Source organism: Vidua macroura, unplaced genomic scaffold (genome assembly GCF_024509145.1).
Source record: "Vidua macroura isolate BioBank_ID:100142 unplaced genomic scaffold, ASM2450914v1 whyUn_scaffold_122, whole genome shotgun sequence".
Lineage (NCBI taxonomy): Eukaryota > Metazoa > Chordata > Aves > Passeriformes > Viduidae > Vidua > Vidua macroura.
The window spans coordinates 15,001-19,960 of NW_026530544.1; the positions used below are offsets into that span (position 1 = coordinate 15,001).

Genomic DNA, 4,960 nt, shown 5'->3' on the forward strand with positions numbered 1-4,960 from the left:
CCCTAACCCTTGACCCTAACCCTAACCCTTGACCCTAACCCTAACCCTAACCCTAACCCCTAACCCCTAACCCTAACCCTAACCCTAACCCTAACCCTAAACCCTAACCCTAACCCTAACCCTAACCCTAACCCTAACCCTAACCCTAAACCCTAACCCTAACCCTAACACCGCAACCCTACACCGCAACCCTACACCTACACCGCAACCCTACACCTACACCGCAACCCTACACTGCAACCCTACACCTACACCGCAACCCTACACTGCAACCCCTAACCCTAACATGCAACGCTAAATGCAGCTCCTTAGCCCTACAAGATGGCGGCACCCGTGCGGTCATGTGACGGGGAGGAAGATGGCGGCGCCCGTGCGGTCATGTGACGGGGAGCAAGATGGCGGCGCCCGGGCGGTCATGTGACGGGGAGCAAGATGGCGGGGCCCGTGCGGTCATGTGACGAGCAGCAAGATGGCGGCGCCCGTGCGGTCATGTGACGAGGAGCAAGATGGCGGGGCCCGTGCGGTCGTGTGACGGGGAGCAAGATGGCGGCGCCCGTGCGGTCATGTGACGGGGAACAAGATGGCGGCGCCCGTGCGGTCATGTGACGGGGAGCAAGATGGCGGCACCCGTGCGGTCATGTGACGGGGAGCAAGATGGCGGCGCCCGTGCGGTCATGTGACAGGGAGCAAGATGGCGGCGCCCGTGCGGTCATGTGACGGGGAGCAAGATGGCGGCGCCCATGCGGTCATGTGACGAGGAGCAAGATGGCGGCGCCCGTGCGGTCATGTGACGGGGAGCAAGATGGCGGCGCCCGTGCGGTCATGTGACGGGGAGTAAGATGGCGGCGCCCGTGCGGTCATGTGACGAGGAGCAAGATGGCGGCGCCCGTGCGGTCATGTGACGGGGAGCAAGATGGCGGCGCCCGTGCGGTCATGTGACGGGGAGCAAGATGGCGGCGCCCGTGCGGTCATGTGACAGGGAGCAAGATGGCGGCGCCCGTGCGGTCATGTGACGAGGAGCAAGATGGCGGCGCCCGTGCGGTCATGTGACGGGGAGCAAGATGGCGGCGCCCGTGCGGTCATGTGACGAGGAGCAAGATGGCGGCGCCCGTGCGGTCATGTGACAGGGAGCAAGATGGCGGCGCCCGTGCGGTCATGTGACAGGGAGTAAGATGGCGGCGCCCGTGCGGTCATGTGACGAGGAGCAAGATGGCGGCGCCCGTGCGGTCATGTGACGGGGAGCAAGATGGCGGCGCCCGTGCGGTCATGTGATGACGAGCAAGATGGCGGTGATGATGTGGGTAGTGTAGTGTGCCAGGTGGAGCACTAATTAGGGGTCCTATAGGTGTATATATAAAAAAGAAGAAAAACTATATGTCCGGTGCAGCAGTAGAAAGTTTCAGGCTCCCGGGGAGTAAATTCTTTTTTTTTTTAATAATTATTTAAAGTTTGTTTTTTATTTTTTTTTTTTTTACTCCCAGGGAGCCTGAAAGTTTCTACTGCTGCTTTTTGAAAGCTAGAAAGGGAAACAAAGTTAGAAATTAAAAGATGGAAATAAAGAAAGAGGGGGACTTAAGTGGGGACTTAAGTGGGGACTTAAGTGGGGACTTAAGTGGGGACTTAAGTGGCAAAGAGTAAAAAAATGAGAAGGGGTACAGTGAAAAAGAAAGAGGGTGAGAGTGAAAAAGAGGACAAAAGAAAAGAATAGAGAAAAAAAAAGAAGAGAATCTGGAGAGAAAAAGAAATAAAGAGTAAAAGCATCAACTAGAGAGAAAAATAAATAGTTAGAAATAGTGAAATAGAGAAACAGAAGAAAATACATACAGGGAAACAGAGAAGCAGAGAGAGTTAGAAACAGTGAGAAACAGAAACAAAGTTAGGGACGGACAGAAATGACGTGACAGAAAGAAAACTAAGAGACGAAGCAAAGGAAGAAATACAGTGGGGAAAAAAAAATGACTAAACCACACCAAAAAAACACAGGAGCCAAAGGGGGAGGGGGAGGGAGCGGGGGGCATCTTTATTAGGGTTGATTCAACTTTATTGAATGATTTTTTTATTTACACTCCAGCAAAACACATAGAAACGATGTATACGAATGGGAGCGTAGATACAATCCGTACGCTGACTGGTAGAAATCCGACTTACGTACGGAGCCGTATGGGAAATGCGGCGGCGAAAGCAAACACGGAACGATACGGGGCAATAGAAACCGAACGCATATTAACACAATATAACATTTTTTCTATTTACATTACATTTTGTCTGATTGTTAGAGGAAAGACCAAAAAAAAAAATAGCACACAGAAAACAACAGTCATCCACCGTGACCACCTCCTTCACATTCCACGCAAACTCACCGTCGCTCTCATTTCAACCGCTCCGTTACGCCCCGGCAATCGTTGTTCCTTGGGAACGTGGTCCCCGGGAGCCTCCTAAAAAATCCTCCTGCCTGACGAAAACCCCGGTCCCGGGACGGTCCGCCTCCAAACTTTGGCGATGAACTTCGCCTCGCGGACCGGCCGGGACCGAGGAAAAAAAAAACCCAGCCGGGGGGGAAAAAAAAAAAACCCCGGCTGGGGATTTTTTATTCTAAATTTAAAAATGAGCTGAAAAACCTGAAAGGCAAAGGCCATACGCACAAGGTTAGAACCGGTCAACACACACTCACACCTGGAGACACAAGCTCTCACAGACAGACACGGACAATCACGCTCTCTCACACGCTCTTCCGCTTACACGCTGACTGCGACCCTTACTTGAAACGCTATGTTGCCGCTTCGACGCGTCTTCTGACCGCGGCTCTTCGATGTCTAGCGGTAGATTCCGGGATAACGTGTAGGGACCCGGGGACCTGCGAGACGACAGAGACGACGGGAGGCGGTCGACGAGTGACTATCTGACGGCTAGGAGCTATTCCCGCTCCGGGTCCATAAATTTTGTACCCAAAACCCCCATAGAAGACAGATGAACTGTAAAGTTTTATAACTGCTCTACCTAACTGTGACTACGCGCCTGGGCAGGGCAGCTCCGATCGTAAGTGGCACGACAGAGGCATGTACAACATAAGCCAAGGTAGGTACATACAATATATGCACAATATAAGCCAACGTAGGAACATACAGTATAAGTACATACAATATAAACCGACATAGGTACATACGACATAAGTACATACAATATAAGCACATACAGTATAAGCCAACATAGGTAGGTACAACCTAAGCACGTACAATATATGCCGACGTAGATACAATATAAGTGAGGACTTGACGTAACTCTCCGGAAGATTAATTGTCGAGCCCTATAGCCTTTGAGAAGGCGCAAGCTACGGAACTACTGCGGTCAGGTGATGAGGGTCTAATATGCTCCCTCTAGAAGTCCAAGAGAATGGCACGGGAAGAGAAGGCGCTACCAAAGGTGAGAAGGAAGATGGATGAGAACGTCTCCTGTACTTCTTCCCGTCTCAAAAAGTAAAAATGTAACGATGCCGGAATAAGCGATATCCAGGAAGGTACACGAGTAAAATATGGCCGATACGGCAGAGAACAATGCCGATAAAGCCTCGAGATGTAACAAAGGCCTATGATGCAGAAATCAATGGACATGGACGACATAACACGGACACGGACGACATAACACGGACACGGACGACATAACACGGACACGAGTGAAAACTGCCTGGCAGTTCCACCTTATGGACCCAAGATTGCTAGTCCAAGATGAGTCATAGGCCGATGATGCCAAAGGAAAGAAAGCCCTAGGGCAATAGCATGTGATGATGAAATTTAACTCCTTTCAAGATGTTAGTGCCAAAGGACTTAAGAGGAAGCCTAAGAAGCTCAGTAGGCCTAGACAAGAAAGCGATGACTACGGCGTGACCGTGGCTAGAGCTCCGGACGTGAAGGCGAGCTCCTCGGGTGAAAAGATCCACGACGACGTCGAGAGTCGAAGAAGGCCGCCGACGCAAACCTCGCGAGGACGCGAAGACGGATCGGAACTGCCCTGCCCGGCGAAGACTCTGGTGAGGCTGAGGAGAAACCCTCTCCCTCTGCTTCCGAGGGGCCCGTCCCACTATGGGCCTCTCCTCTAAGCTAACATCAAATTGTCTCCTGTGATAGTAAAGGTTTTTCCCCTTCTCCCACCTACTGGCCCCGACACTTAGCTTTTGCAAGACGACCGGACAAAATCCATCGTCAGCCGGACGTGGACGGCGACATGTTCTCTACATCCGCTTCGGTGCTGCCGTTTCCAAACTTCAGCTATGCGCCTCCTCACGGTACCTAAGACAAAACAGAAAATGCAACTAGCGCCCTGCAAAAGAGGAATCCCCGGAACTCTGATGCACCGCTGCCCCGGCTCACCTGAAATCTTGATGCGACTCAACAGGCTGCCAGGAGGATACCTACAAAAGGAAAAGGTACAGGCTTAGCGTGCTGCCGCATAACGGTCACCTATGAGTCACCCAGCCTAAATGCCGACTCACCCGCTTGACTCGGTTCCTTCACACGCCTAGGGCAGCAATGACACCTGCAAAGAAACAAAGCAAAAAAAACCACACTGAGATACTGAGAAAAGACCACCACCCTGACCTGACAAGTACGCCCACCTACACCTTAAGCTTGCACCCACCTGGCCTCAGACATCTGGGATCAGAGACATCTCGCGAGAGAACTGCCTAAAAGAAAAAAAAAAAAAAAAGGGATGCTTAGACTTTCACCAGAAACTGAGACCTGTGCGAGAACAACTGCTTCTGTCCACTGCTCACCTGGCACACTTGGCCTTGACTGCAGCTATCTGCCTGGACTTCCTAATAATAAAGACAAAGAACAGTGCTGTAACATAGTCACCATTTATGCTTCCCCTGCAAATACAAACAGCAACTGACCTTCTCAGGGAAAACCCCCTGACCCAGGAGGGGCGCTCTGCCACAGATCTTAAATGTCTGCATCTGAAAGAA

General features: G+C 51.5%; 1 long non-coding RNA gene across 1 annotated transcript; it reads right to left on the reverse strand.

The window, feature by feature from the left end:
* Positions 1-3,614: 3,614 nt before the first annotated feature.
* Positions 3,615-4,672, reverse strand: LOC128822925 (uncharacterized). Its single transcript, XR_008441616.1, has 4 exons — positions 4,633-4,672; positions 4,487-4,530; positions 4,365-4,405; positions 3,615-4,283 (listed from the first exon to the last, which is right to left on the reverse strand). It is a non-coding gene; the product is annotated as an uncharacterized LOC128822925 (long non-coding RNA).
* Positions 4,673-4,960: the final 288 nt, after the last annotated feature.